Source organism: Eurypyga helias, unplaced genomic scaffold (genome assembly GCF_000690775.1).
Source record: "Eurypyga helias isolate BGI_N326 unplaced genomic scaffold, ASM69077v1 scaffold14013, whole genome shotgun sequence".
NCBI classification, from domain to species: Eukaryota; Metazoa; Chordata; class Aves; order Eurypygiformes; family Eurypygidae; genus Eurypyga; species Eurypyga helias.
The window spans coordinates 12,162-28,181 of NW_010242012.1; positions in this window are offsets into that span (position 1 = coordinate 12,162).

Here is a 16,020-nt window from a genome sequence, read left to right on the forward strand (position 1 = left end):
GGAAGAAGTTTCTAGATTAAGTAACTAAGGAATGAATCTCTAAGTAATTCATCTCCCAACCCATAGACCACATTTTTTTTCTGTTTCACCCAGCAGTTCACAGAGCCAGAAAACCAAGTGTTGGAGTGAAACCTCTTGTTCTCAAAGGTGTCTTACCTTACAGACACGAGGAAGGTCCCCCCAGTACCTGAAAGGGGCTACAAGGACACTGGGGGGGACTTTTTAGAAGGGCCTGTAGTGACAGGACAAGGGGTAACGGGTTTAAATTGAAAGTGGGGAGGGTTAGATTAGATATCAGGAAGAAATTCTTCCCGCAGAGGGTGGGGAGCACTGGGACAGGTTGCCCAGAGAAGCTGTGGATGCCCCATCCCTGGGAGTGTCCAAGGCCAGGCGGGATGAGGCTTGGAGCAACCTGGTCTAGTGGAAGGTGTCCCTGTCCATGGCAGGGGGGGTGGAACTAGATGATCTTTAAGGTCCCTTCCAACCCAAACCGTTCCATGATTCTATGAGGAGAAGATTTGGGAAACCTAACTACAACCTAACCCCAGTCTCCATGAAAATGTATATATTTTGTTTTCCATTGCAATTTATGTGCTGCTTGCTCCCCAGCCTGGCTTTTGCTGTGCCTTTCTTTGCCAACATAACGAGCCTTTTAGGACACACTCACCTCAGTTGATGAATTTATTCCAAACTGTCATCAAGTTACCCCAAAATCTGCCTGGTAATAACCTGAGCAGCTCTAATTCCTTCAGACTCATCCTGAGGCTGATTTCTCCAGCCTTCAAATTAGTTTTGTGCTTTTTTTTGTTTTTTTTTTCCTGCACCAGATCTCCCAGCAATGTCTTTAAGGTGCAGACACAGTAAATACCCAGTGCCCTGTGTGTGGGATAGAGAAGCATCCCACAGTCCCCTGTACCAGGGGAGAAAGCTTTGTTTTCTCTTTTAAAAAACCTTCTAGCCCTTCTAGTTGCCAAAAAAAAAATGAAGATTCAAAAAAATAAATCCAAAGAAATAACTGCAAGCTCCCAAATTCTTAAATTAGTCACCCCAAAATACAGTCTCTGAAAACACTCCTCAGGATTTGCAGCCCAGGTTTCGGAGTCCCACTCCAGGGTGAACGCTGCGTGGGCGAAGGACTCGCATGTGAATAGCTTTAGCTCGTGGGTTTTACAGCTTCACACCCAAGCTTTTCCTGCAAGGACTTCTCTGTAGCTCATGCCAACCCTTGACCCGGGTGAGTGACTCAAACCCAAGAATGAGAATTAAGCAAGAATAATACCCATTGACGGGGAACACAGAGATCACACACTTAACTTCAGAGAAACAAAACAAAAACCCCAAAACGCACTTTTTCTAAATATCTCTTAGCACTGGGAGCTGGAGGGGAAAGTTGAGAGTACTGAGGGTTTCCTGCCAAGCAAATAAATCTGCTTTGTGGACTGGAGTGATGCACACTTCTGCTGGACCTTCCCAGCATCCAAGCACAGCGTTTTTCCTTCCTGATCACGCCTTTCTAGGAAGCAGACCCTTAATCTGGCAGAGGCAGGTGGTGGTCATGTTGTTTCTCTAAACCACTTAGCATGTCCACTTCTTTTTCAACGAGTGAGTCCTGGCTTAATTTTTCTTCTCATTTTCTTCCTCGGCGCTTGATTTTCGAAGGAACAAGTCTGTCTGTCTGCCCCATTGAGTAATTTCTGATCCAGTTGGCTGGTTCAATAGAGAGTCAAGGTTTCTGCACTATTGAGCTGCTCCAAATTTCATAGAAAACAACATGCCATGCAAAGAAGGAACAGCCAAAGGAGCCCCCACCCAGCACCTCAACCTTTATAATAGACACCAGAGAATCCACACCGGCCTCGCCCATATCCTTATAGCACTGGGGAGGTGACTGTCACACCATCAATGATGAGCAGAGGATGATGCCCCAAGGCCATCGAGGAGGCTGGTGTTGGGTTCCAAGGGAGGAGATTCCCAAATCTTGCAAACTAATAGTATTATTGCAGAAATTCCCCAAATTGGATCAGCCAACGCAGCTTTTTCTTCAGCAAGAACAGACAGTTGGGTGTTTGAAATCACACATGCCAATCACCCAGCTTTCTGAGGAGTTTATTTTAAGACTTTCATGGGTTTAATACCAATATTTGCAGACTCCTTGGCAAATAAATATCCAGAAAAGCCTGGAAGCTTAAAATAACCTTTGTTTGTTTGTTTGTTTTTCCCAAATATCTACATTTTTAAGGACTGGCTAAACACCAATGTCACAGTGTTTGTTTTGGGGTGCAGCTGGACACTCACACTGGGAATGTACACGTGCATGGGGACATAAGCACATGTATGCACATAAAACACCCTTCCCACACTCCGGGAGGGGAGAAAGGATTGAACCTCTTGTCTGGCTCTACCTGGTGCCTGCACTCCCAAGGGCACAGGAAAGCATGCAAAACAGCCCTCTGTACCCCAAAACCTCATAATCCATACAAGAACAGCAATTCTTCAAACCCTCACAGTAAGCTGAAAGCTGCCTGGCTGTGCCTCACCCGTGAGTTGAGCTGCAAGGTCTCAGCTCGGCGCTGGAGGCTCCTGTCTTTGCAGCAAAGGATGTGCCAAAGCAGCTCCCTCCCCCCAAAAAATCTTGCCTGGGTGGGCTGTGCAGCCCTATTTGACACTGCTGGTTGTACAGATCCCCCATTAGATCCTGCTCCTCTGCTTATATCACCCACCATGAAAAGGCAACACGTCACAACCCCATTCCCCAAATTTGGGGGGACCCCGGAGATGCCCTCAAACCACCAAGCTCCCATCCTTGAACTCAGATAGAAAGGGGTGGGGGCGTTTCCAGCTGAGGTCTCAGCTAATGGGATGACCAGTGGGAGACCTTGGATGATGGGGAAGATGCATGGAAGACTCTGGTCCCCACAGTGCAAAATCCAGCATCCTGCACGGATTTTTAATACGGAAACCATTTAGCGGAATAGGCTGAACCCTGCTGCAGCAGAGTCCTCTGCTGGTGCTAAGGGGATGTGGCAGCAAGGAGAAAGGGGTTCCCACATCCACCCCGAGGCAAAATGGGGTTCCCCCATGGAAGCAGAGTCCCAGATGGGTGGTGGGAACACTGGAGGGGGGCAGCAGTGGGTCCCTGTCCCCATGCTGGGTGTCCTCCCAGGCACACATGGCCACTGAAGGAAGAGTCCTGGTTTTCATCCATGGGATTTTCCAGGGGATGGAGATGTTTTCTATTTGCTTTGAAGTTCCTCTCGCATGAGCTGAGCCGCGGCATGCGAGACAGCCAAGGAGTCAGCCTCTCCTCCCGTGACCTGTGGTTTTAAGGGCAAGGAAAGAGCCTGGTCACGATCTGCCTTTCATCCAGCTGCCCAGCTGCCACTCCAGCTCCAAACCCTCCCACGTGTAAAAACTCAATGCTCATTTAAACATGCTTTTATCCTTTTTTTTTCATCAAAATTCAGGCAAGCAAGTTGGAAACCTCCTGGTCACCAGCAGAAAAGGAGCCCAAGTACATGGGTGGAGGTGAAAGCTATTTAGGACCCAAGTTTAGAAGGACCTTCATGGTTCCCTTCATGATGGGGATTTACCACCAGCGCTGCATTTGGAAATGGGCTTATTTTGGGAGGATTTCCATTTGGCCATTCACCCAGGCTATCAAACTCTCCACATGGCCTCCTCCATGGCTGGACTGCTGGACCAGCTGTCCTGGTCCCCTCAACACTCCTGCAATGCCATCAGCAAAGCTGTGAGCCCAGCACCGGGATGTGGGATGCAAGCCAAGCTCCTGCAAACCTCCCCTGCGAGGACGCAAGAGGATGCTGTGCCTTTCTTAAGACCTTTTTTAGGTGAAGCAGCTCCACCGCCCCCAGCCAGGCGCAGTTCTGCTCCTGCTTCGTGACTGAGTGCATTTTGGCAGCAGGACGAGATGCCAGGCGGGTGCCAGCACAACCTGTTTGTAAATAGGGTGCGGGTGCAACGCTGGAGCATGGCAACTGTTCCTCGTGGCCTGTTGAACAAGTCCTTCTAGTCCCATGAGCAGACGGACCTGAGCACCTTGGGATGAGGTTGCAAAGCAGGGTAACTCCTGGGGGGTGGCAGGTTCTTTGGTGTGATCCTGTCAGTGTGCACTGAAATTTTCAGGGCCAAGTAGAAAGGCAAGAAGGGGAAGATGCTCAGGGGATGACCAGAAGCAGAGCTTCTGGTCCTCCTTGGGCAAAGGAATTGACAACCTCAGCCTTCACACTAGGAGAAGGGGATGATGCTGTGGCTTTCAGGGGGTAGTTGGACACCCCAGAGCCTGCTGCATGTCCTTGTTCCCCTGTGCAGGACCCATGATCACAAGGAGAGGATGCATTTTCTATGGTCCAGGTCTGTAGGGGTACGTAGCCCACCTAAATCGACCTCTGAGGATCAGTGGAGGGCACAGGAGACTGGCTGCCCCTCTGCCAGCTCTATGAGAAACCAGGGGACCTACTCCGGCAGACCCACCCTTGTTGGTGGCTCCTCCTTTGGGGTAGCAGCCTGGAACCCATGAAGATAGGATCAGACAGGATCTAGGAAGGGGTTCCAAGGAGGTCTTTGGTTCAAACCCCTGCTCAGAACTGTGCTGCCTCCAAAATCAGAGCATCCCAGACATGACTCAACACACCCCAGAGTTGCGTCCTTGGGGAGTCCATGGGTGCATGACCCAGAAATGTCTTTTCCTCTCCACTGGTTATCATGAAAGCCTAGTTGGCCATCTGGGAGATGTTAAATGACACGAATTGTCCCCAGAAAGCCTCTGTGTCACTGCCTGGGCCCTGTGCTGAGCTGGATGCCAATACTCCAATGTCTCACCCCCTCAGCATCCTCCCAGGATTAGCTTGCAGAGCTGAGACTTAAAAATAACCCAGCAGGGGCAGTGGGTGGGTGGGCATCGCTGTCACCTCACCATCACTAACGTCAACTTCCCCAAACTCATCTGCACACCAGTGTCAGCCGCGAATCCGGGCCGACACGCCGCGGCTGCGCGAAGGCAGTCGAAAAACCACGGGGGTTTGCCAGGGAACTATTAAAAACCCTGGAGCAGCCTCCCTGCTGATGCTTCCCCATCTGCTCTTCATTAAGCAAATGAGCTGTGGGCTCCTGGCTGGGTGGTCTGGGACTGGGGACCCCTCTGTGGTCGGCTTTTGGGGTGATGCACCCTGGGTGGGGAGAAACTATAGTGTTGGGGCGGGGGCATATTTTTGGGATTGTGGGCCTGGATTGAGCAGCATCCATATGGATTATGCCTCCAGCCAGGCTGTGGGCAGCGGCAAGTGCCCGTGTCCCATGGCCCTGGTTCCAGCTGGTGATTAATACCCCACTGTCCTGAGCCTTGTCCAGATTTTCTGGGATCATTTCCTAGAAATTCATCATCCCTTCCCAGGCAATGCTTCCCAGATGTTGCAAGGCATCTCTGCATTTCAGCATTTGGCTGACAACGTGGGGCTCTCATCTCCACAGCACGAAGCCTGGAGGAAAAGCAGCACTTTGTGACAACCCCTTATAGCATCAAAATCCCCTTCATCCCCAAAACATTTCCTTTTTTTGTCCCAATTACCAAAGGATTCCCGAGTTATGGTAACCCCTCAAGCATCTCCAGAAGGCAGCTGGGTTGAAACATGGTGTAAAAATTAATTTGAAGTTGTTCTTCCTTCTGGTTGCCTGTAGATGGAGGAAGAGAGCTTCACCCCTTTGGGTTCCATCCTTCTGCGATCTGCTCGATGAGGGTGTGTGGTGTTTTGGGGCTCTCCTCTTCCCCTCTTTGGCCCATCAGATGCCTGGTTTGGGTGATTTAATGCGTGTCCTGGGAAAGACATTGACCATGACCTGCACCAGACCCTGCTACCTAATGCTGTGTGAACCCAAGAGGAAATATGGTACCTCCAGGAGCCCACATACCCTTACGACAAACTCAAGATGCCACATGAAACGTAGCCCCAGGATAAGGAAACAGAGCTCCTCCTGGTTATGGCTGTGCTGGTCCATAAGCCAATTCAGGACCCATCTTCTGGGTACACACCCCATTGGGTTACTCCCTCACCATCCCAGACCAGGTGGCTACATCCAACTCACTGATGGGTATCCCAAAAAGGAGCTGCTTTAGAGGAGTCCGGGTCCCAACCATGCCAACGGTGATGCAACGATTACTCTGAACATTCACAGCCCTGAGGTCTGACCAACGATGTCCAAGGAGACTGAGACACGCCAGGTGAGAACCACAGAGAACCAGGGGTTGGTGGAGAGAAAGATTTCCCCAAAACAGTTGTTCTGCTGCTCAGAGACTGATATTAGTTGACAGCGGAGATCTTTTGGGGGAAAATAATTGTACTTCCAGAACATGTCATAATTTCTAGAGCATTTTTATTTTCTTCCAAATTTGTGTGGTTAATTTGGGAGGCACAAAAATACTCCCCTTCCCCATTTTCTGATACAAAGCACTTGACTTTTCACTTCAAAAATACACTTTTTAAACAAAAAAAAACCCCATTCATCTTCTTTTAAGCAAGCAAGCCAAAATAAGCAAGGGTTAAAAAACCCAACAGAAACTATTCGCTTCGACCTCCCTTTGACCGGGATGATGATTTCCTCCCAAATTTTGGCTCAACCACCAAGTCAAAAAATGCCTCCTACCCCAGCTTTGCCACTCGGGCCGGCTTTGTGGGTTTTCTCCGGTTGAGAGTTAATGGGATTATTGTGAAACTGGTGGACGCATGCTTGACGTTGACCCTGTGTGGGAGGAGGAATCAGTTAGAAAACTGTAAGAAACCCGATTTAGTAGGAAAAGAGCAAGAGAAAGACTTTGTCGCTTCATTACCTGACGGATAAAGCATTCACAAAAGCAGTGAAAGATAAAGCAATCCTTTTCGAGTGAGAGCAAATGTTTACCCTGCACGATGCAAACTGATCCTAGGTAATCTCAGGTTTAACGACATGGTTTAATACTGCTGAAAAGGACTCTTTTGTATTTCTCAGGCTGTCATCCGGAGATGTCCTACCGGCCAGGGGATTTCCTAGGGGTACCTGAATATATCCTGGTTACAGTGACATTTTTTTAACAAGTTGTGAAAGGTGTTAAATATAAATATCTATATTTTTATTGTTTTTAAAGGTGTTGTGCATTTTTCTAAATGTAAGCCCCAGTGCCCTACAGCTGGCAGAGGCCACCCGGAAAGGGACGAGGATAAGGAATGAGCAATGTGAGACCTGCTCTAAATCACACCCTGCTTTTGTGGCTGCAGGATTTTGTGAGACTGGGGGGTGGGGGAATGGGGTGTTTTTTGTGCTCAATAATCCCTGGAAAATTTCCCTGCCTTAGAAACTTTCCCACTTTTATAACCTCCATGTGCCACCCTGCCTCCTCCAGGTAGGACAACGGGTGGGTGATTGAGGACAGGATGTCACCCCCATGCTCTGTCTCTTGGTGATGGCAACTGGGGTCTTGGACAGGTCTTCTAGGACCATGAGGAGATTAATAATCACTGAGGGGGCTCTTCATCCACCCCCCAGGGCTCATTACTCTTCCAGCCCATCTCCCCGTGGGACAGCAGGATGGGGAGAGCTCACGGCAGATGCTGGCACCTCCGTGACACCATGGAATTCAGCGCAATGAATTGTGCTCTGCCACGAAGCTCTGCAGCTCTTCACCATGGGCTTTGGTTCCTGTTACTCACCTTTTAGTTTTTAGTGAGCTGTTCTCCAAGATCTTCCATGCAACCTCAAGAGAGATTTTGCGTTTAGCTTGCCGTGTTCATGACCTCTTCGGACACGGCATGGACCTTCTGCAGGAGATTTTCTTTCTTCTAATGACAGTTTGCACCCCACTGTTTAGCTCTGGCTGCCCTGAGGAACCTTTTTACGGCCTTTTTGTATCCGTGCTTTATATTTGCATCCTCAGTCCACTTCCACTCGGTCTGCAAACATTTCATCCTCGTGTTCAGCTGCTTCGTTCTGAGGAGTTTCCTTATTTCTCTGTAATTGCCCTTTTCACAGTTAAACACTGCAGTAGTAGGATGGGTATTTTTTTTTACTGCAAATACTTAAAGTCACTGAACCTCCTCTGCTAAATCCATACCACTTGTTAACCATGGCCAGGCAGGGGTTTGACCTGCGGCAACTCAAACCCATCAATATAATGCCCAAGCATGGTCAACCCTATAGGTTGGCCATACAGATGTCCTCACTAAGGATGGAGCACACACTGGGGGCTAGATCAGGAGGGACTGTAGGACCTGAGAACTCTAAAAGCTTTTGCAGAGGCTGAACCATGGTGGACCTCTACAAGAAAAAGCCCACAGCATCTTGCAGCAGACCCAGCCAGTGGACCAGCTCTATTTGTGACTGTCTCAATAAGAAAGAGGAAATTATATTGTCTTGAAAGCAAATGTTGTTGCAGAAAATGTCTTTTTCACATATATCATGGTCTAGGCCAGGGTTCAGGGGATCTCACCACCATCAGCATCTTCACAGGGAAAGGCTGGAAGGGATAGTGAGAGCCTGGATGAACTTATCATCCCTGGGGACCCTCCTTGCCCCACACAAGATTCTGGGACAACCAGGGCAGGTGGAAAGCAAAGGGTGCTTCAGGCAGAAGCATGTTTCAATGGACATTTCTAGCCTGGGGCTTGGGGTTTTGACTAATAGAGACAGTGTGGTCACCCCGCTCAGGGATGACGGTGCCATCTGACCACCCTCCTCCAGGGACAACCTCTCTGGACCTCCACTCCAGTCAGAAGACTCAGGGTACGCAGTGACTTTCCGGACACGTAGCCTCAGTCTAATTAGTCTAAGAGGAATATTTGTTCTGGCTTTGCCCTGAGCAGCTGGCCACAGGCCAGGATATTTTGACTTCCCAGCCTTGGCTCCGGAGAGGAGCCGGTCAGACTGTCACAGCGTGACCCCGTGCATCGTGGCTTGGCTGCACAGAGCTCGGTGGCAGCACCAGGAGGTCAGGCACGGCTGCTACAGAAGAAGAGGAAAAACTAAGAAGAAGCATCCTCAACTTCTAGTGGTCCAGGACCTCCAAAATCACTTGGCTTGATGGTGTATCTGCACCCTTAAACCAAGCTGTAGCCCCTTTTTCCAGGAAACACTGAAATCTGCTACACAAGGGTGTAAAAGCAACATCTTGTGGGGCTATGCTGAAGATGGTGCAAAAATGTCACGGGGACCTGCAGATGCCCCTGATAGCCCTTTTTTTCCAGAGAGGACAGTGTATAGCTCCTCGTCTGTCTGAGCAAGCCTTTTATCCCATGAGGATATGTTGGGGGTCCTCAGACATGAACCCCTTTCCTAACCACTCAGCTTTCTGACTTCATGGAGAACAGAGGATGGGGACATCTCCTTCCTCCCCTAAATACCATTCCCTGCCACCAGCCTGCCTCTTTGCCGCTGTTCTGTGTGGTCTGAGGTTTTGAATGTAATCCAGAGTGAAAGCAAACATGGAAATTCCCCAGGGCATGGAGGGAAGGAGGATGGAGAGGGAACGGCTCCTGATCTCGCGGCAGCTGCGAGGTGGCTCCTTCCCCGGGGCAGCCGGGGCTGTGCCAGCTGTGCAGCCACAGGGATCGCCGGGACATGAAGCCCAGGGCAGGCTGACCTGGTGGGCCACATCTCACCAGGCTTTGCTCCTCAAGCGAGCTCATCAGGCACACAGAGGAGGAAAAGGGCTGAAGTGACATGTCTGAGGTCATACAGTGGCAGAGGCAGGATGAGACCCCAGATTCCTGATCCAACATCTTGCTGTCAAGACCATGGGCAATCAGGATAAGGACTATGGGATCTCTGGATGGTGGGGGGACAGTGGGACTGGTAGCCATGTGCCTTACAGCAACACCCAGCTCAGGTGCTCCCTGTAGAGCTGGAGAAGCTGTTTTTATCACAAGAGGATTCTTTGAGGTCTAATAGGGGTTTCTCCTTGCCTTGTCCCCGATGGATGAATCATTCAGGGTCTGTCTCCTTCCTCTTCCACATGCTGGTGGCAATATCAGCATTCCTGAGCTTCTCACCTTCGTCCAGGTGTGACCAAACAGACTGACAGGCTCAGAAGTGGTTCATCCCACAACACCACATTCCAGTGTGATGATGAGCACCCATTTTCCTAGAAATTCACCATCAGGCCTCTCCAAAATCAAATACAGCTGCCTGCAAGAAAACAAGAGCTTTTAACACATGTTCTGTCTTTGGGTTCACTCTATTTACCTTCTCATCCCAGAGTTTTTCCAGTATTTTCTAGGCATCCCTTTTCCTCACAGGGACCAGAAATCTAAAACTTCAGGAACCAGCACTTCCCAGTCTGTGTACTGGTACAAGCCCACCAAAGCCAGTAACTCCTCTCCACTTGGTGGATGGATACCTGTTGCTAAAGATGCCAGTGAAGCACCTGCTCTGCTTCTTTCCAAGCTCCTCAGTGGGCATGGCGGGGATTTCTGATCCATATTTCACTGGGCATCATGTCCCAAGTTCAAACACACTGAAATATCCCAACTAAATTGTCACTGGCTGCCATGAGAAAAGTATCAGTTGCACATTAATGCTTGGTTAAAATATTCCATTAAAACTGGCAAGGAAGAAGACTCAGTGTCCTAGGAAATGTCACGAAGAAGAGTTCACTGTTCAGGATGTTGCTGAAATGCTAGAGCTGGCCTTTTTGCCCTTTTGCTATTTTCCAGCCAACCTGCTGCCCTCCAGCCTCTCTTCCCCTCCACATTTCCCCTCCTCTCCTCTCCATCCTGGTTTAGTGCCAGGATAGCTCAACTTCCCGCAGGAGAAACACTCCTTGGAGGAGCGTGAAAGGACAAATACTTGGCTTTGCATGTGTTGTTTGTGTGCTTGTGTGCACTCTTTCGAAGGCACTGGTATTTCCCCAGTGCTCCCACCATCGCCGATCGTGGGAGGTCACTGTAATTCAGTGGTAGGCAGCAGAGCTCTGCATAATCCCAAGCCTTGTCCCCAGATATTCAGAAATCGCTAGCTGATGCCCTTTGTGGCATGAAGAGCTTGCGTTGTCCTTTGAAAACAAGCCTCAGTGCTGAGAGAAGTAATAAACCATGCAAGATCTTTCCTGAGCCGAAGGGAAAGGGAACCAGGCAAATCCTCAGGGTTGCTTAGACCTTCACAACACACATCGACCAGGATACAAAGAGAAATCAAAAGGGATGGGGACAGAGGGAAGAGAGAAATACTTGCAGCTATTTGGACCAAGCAGAAGGACAGCTGACCTCCGAGCACCAAAGGAAAGGCCAAAGGAATGGAAATACCCAGTTCCAGGTTGATTTCCCAAGGGAAACAACCCTCAGTTTGGCTTTTCATCCAATCATGGTGCCACAGGGAACTGGAGAAGGGCCCAAAGCCTGGGTCCCACAGGGGAGAGGGCAGAGCCATATTGGTCTCTCCTCCCCATGTGTGCGTGTTCAAACCCAGCTCAAAGACATTGTAGGGAGAGGGAAAAATACATCTGAAGTGATTTTTCGCATCCCTGTCTGGAGCAGTGACTACATGCATCACTCTCTAGATGAGGACAGGTGAGCTGTTTCTGGTCCATGGATGAATTTTTGGCCAGGTGTGATGCTGGGAAAGCCTTGGGTCTCCCTCCAGGGAATACCCCTTCCCTCCTACAATGCCCTTTGCTCTAAGCACCCCAAAATTAGTAGGACCCATATGAGAGCTACAATCCCCATGACAGGGTGGTCGGTGCCAACACACAGGGCGCAGGAGGTGCCACACGTGCTGCTGACCTGCTTGGAAAGGCAGCCAGCCCTGATGAAGGGCCAATTTTTCACCCTTTCTGACCTCTTTACACCACTTGATCCCAATTCCCATCACACCCTGAGTCCTGCCTGGATCAAGGTGTCGGTGGCTGCTCAAATATAGTTATTTATAGTGGTGATTTTTAACCGCAGGGATGAAAAGGGCAGAAGAGCAAAGCAATCTGGTTTGAACATTCGTGATTTTGGAACTGGTCCCATAGGGGCAGGATGTCTCTGCGCCCCCAAGGCTGGCAGCGTGTGTCCCTCTCCTATCCCTGGCACAGTCCAGGGTCGCTTGGCCCTGGATGGCAGCTTCATGGAGCTGAAACATTTCCATGTTTTGCAGCCCACTGGGGCTTTGCCAGTGGCTGTTCTCCTGAAAGTTATCTCAGCCCAGCTCCCTGTATCTGTACCAGCCCTTATCTCCCCACAAACACTCTCCCCTTGGTTATAAACTGGGACCACTGTTACACTGGAATCACTTTTAAACTGGGAGCACATTCCTTCCTTGCCAGCTGGTTTTGCAGCCTGGGTGAACACAGCAGCATGTAAAGATTTGGGGCAGTAAATATGTGGTTAAACCCCTTTTTTCTTCTCTCTATTTCTTTGTCTTTTGTCTCTACAATGTACTGGGAGCCAGTTTGCCTCAGCCAGCATGCACTGGGAGGGGTGGGACAGGCGTGTTGGGAGGTATTGCTGGAGGAGAGGGATGAATGGAGTGATGCAGGACTCGGTGGCCCTCTCCCCTTATCCGCAGTGGGTGAAAGGTGCAAGATGCCACCAAGGCACTGAGCCAAGCAGCTCTGAAGGGCAAGCACAGTCTGGAGACAGCGATGGGTGGGATCGGGACTGTTTGGGCTAAGGGAGAGGCTGATTAGAGCTGCTCAAGGCCCTCAGAGAGCCGACCTCGCTGCAGCAGCGAGGGTGAGGAGCTGGAGCAAAGGGCCCGGCTTGCCATCCCAACACACATGGGACCCATTCTGCCCCAAAATGTTGGGGCCAAGCAGCCCAATGTCTGGTTTTGCTGGGATTGCTGAAGGCAGTGATTTGAGGGCATTTGTGGTTGCCTGAGATTGTTCCACCCCCCCAAGCCTGATCTCTTTGGGAGCCAGGGGACTGGTCAGCCTCTGCATCCCCCAAAACTGCCTGGGGGCCCCCAAAGCATCACTGCTTGAGTGACGGTGACACTTTGTCCCCAGAGCCACATAACTGACAACTCTCACACGTCCTCTGAACACCGCCCAGGAAAGCATTGAGCTTCAGCCCTTTGAATATCCCACCCAGAGCAACCTTCCCTGCCCTGTTCCCTTTTTCATCCAACACCCATGGTGTTGGAGAGGTGTGAGCTGCCCTTCTGGGACAGAAAGTAGGAAATGGGACAGAAAGGAGTTGTCTCTTTGTGCCACAAATCCTTCTCCAGCCTTCACTTAACCAAGTAGTTTCTCACCAGCCCAGTATTTCACTTGCTTTTTCCCCAAACCAGAAGTGATCTTGGCTGTTTGTGCTCAGCCTTTCACTTAATCCACCCGCCTCTGAACTCCAGGGATACCTTGGTCCAGCCAGGGAGGAGAATTGCCATCCATGGCAGCAGCCGCAGAGGTCCAATAGCCTGGGGAGGAAATATTTACAGCAAAGCAGGCGTGAGAGGCATTTCTGTGTTGTGTACTGATCGTGTACTACACCCATCCTTCCAACTCCATCCCCTCCTCCAGGAAGAACTGGGCCATGGTGGGGTTGGAGACACCTACGTCATCGCTGGGGCAGGGACTGATGGCCCCGGGTTGAGCTGAAATGGGGGTCCTGGGCCCATGGACAGGATGGGGACATGTCCCATGGGAGGCTGGGCAGGGCATTTAAAGCAAATTAGTGTCCTCAAGCCCCCAACATTTGTTTCTTCTCTCCTAAGTGGCCAGGACTGATGGCAAGGAGGAGGGAGCAGACAGGATTGATGGTGCAGGATAGACATGGACATGGTGCAGGTGTCTTGAAGAAGTAGCTACTGAGCATTGGTCATCTGCTTAAGATCATAATAGCTGTGACTTTGGGGGCATCAAGAAGCAATTTTCCATCCTGGTTTGGGCCATGGAGATTTTCACAGAGGCTTTGGCTCAGTTTATCTCCTTCCACAGCGCCAGCTCCAGCTGAGACGACAGTGGCTCCACACAAAGAGAAACCATGGCCCAAGGTGATATAGGTCTCGTTTCTGCTCGGGATTTCCCATTGCCTTTAGATCTTTGCCTTGCAAAAAGGCACGAGAGATGCTTCCCATCCTTAGCACGTGGCCGGCAACATCAGAGCGAAGGACCTGTCTCAGCCAGGGCCTTGGATCAGTCTCACCCTGTCTGATCTCCAGCCATGACAGTCAGGAGGGCTGTGGGCAGGCTACGAGGCATGAAAGCAGTTTGGTTCCCGATTGTCCTTGTATGGGAATTTGGACGGAAACAAATGTGTAAGAAGCTAGCCAAAAGGAAATACTCCGTGAGAGATGCCAAAGCAGATTTTAATAAATGTTTACAAACCACCCAGCAGCCGAGAGCGGGAATAAAGAGGGAAATAACTATAGAAAAGGACAGTTTTACTATTTAAAACTTCTGGAATCATTCCTACCCGAAAGAATAATCAACTCTTACACATTGTACTTGGAAATAGAGACCTCTGGGAGTCTGCAGAACAGGGCTGCATCATCCTATGCCAGAGCAGGCGAGACGAGTGGTGTGTGGAAGAGACACCTTCCCAAATCTAGGAGGGGGTCTGTGTTCCTGTGGCACCCATGTGCCTTTCAGGAAAAAGGTTTTTCTTCTCATTGGCTTCCCTCCCTAGCAGGGGGGTACTGCTGACTCCTCTCTGCTTGAGGAGCAGAGGTTCTGGACACCAGGGTGGGGGAGGGAAAAAGTTTTTCACCTGCTCCAGCTGAATTTAGAGAGGACATCCATCCGGTCTCTTCTCCAGGACCATGTGGATTTTAACACTGAACAATTCCCAGAGCTCTGCCGAGGCCTCGTCTTTCATGCTTGCCTTGGCTCAGGGCCATCTCATGAGTCATAAACCGCTTTCTGTTTGTTTAATGTACCAATTCCGGCTCTATCGGGTCTCTAAGAGGGAAGTTAATTCATAAGCCGAATCAATATTAACTGCCTGAGGAGGAGGTGGAGGAGGAAGAAAAGGAGAAAACAACCAGTTTGGAATTACCAATAACCAGGGAGCCGTTTCATGTTGCTTGCTGGTGTGAAAACATCTTCCTCACTCAACAGTCTGAGGACCAATGTGACCAGTGTGGACATCACTGTCCTCTCCAGGCCCTGCACGATGCCTACAGAGACTTTCCAGGGGTGTAAGGGAAGAACACAACCCGCTGGAGACATCTTCTTGGAAGATGCCCAAAGAAATCAGCCTGTCTGCACACAGGTCCCAGCAGGGACGTCCCTGAAGAGAGCGGTGGTGACGTCTCCGCTACCTGAGAGATCTCCTGTGTTAATGCCTGGCAAGCGATGGGCATGCAGAGGAGGGAGGAGCAGGCCCAGTCTGCTGAAATGCAGAGCAAGAAAGAGGGAGAAGAGCCAACAGAGGAACACATCCAGGAGCTGGCAGGGTGGGAGCCAAGCCCTTGAGCTATCCTGGTTGTTTGCAGATGTAAAAACCTTGTGCACACACGAACCCTACAAAGGTAAGTGCTGTCTCTGGAGGTTGTGAACTATCCACCTGGGAACGGCCAAGACAAATCATTGTTATGTTGACTCTTGGGCCACATGGTCCCTCTAAATTACCAGAGATTTGGGCATTTGAATACTCACCCAGGAGAAAATCAACCACGTGGGATGCAGCTCAACACTTACACAGGGACTGAGCAGAGGCACGTTCAGGCGTGCCAAGATGAGACGAGTCCGCAAGGTGTGTCATGCCCAAAGGTCTTGGTTAGCCAAGAGTTGTTTGCACCTGCTCTTATCCCTGTGGAGAAAACCAGCATTTCCCTTTACATCTGAGTTAAAAAAAACAGATGTCAAGGTGCCCAGAAAGAAGAAATTTAATTACATGCTTAATTACAGTCGCCTGGTCACTGCCTGTCCCCTTGGCCTCTAGAAGACAAGGTCCTGTTGACCGCTAATACGTTGTGCTCAGAGCCATGTGTCTCAGGAAAGGAGTCCAGCCCAAAACATTTCAGAGAAGATCCCATGGCTCTTACTCCAATCACCCTGCTGAGACGAGCCAGTTTGGACCGAACAGGTCCAAGCCTACCAGCTGCTCCAAGTGC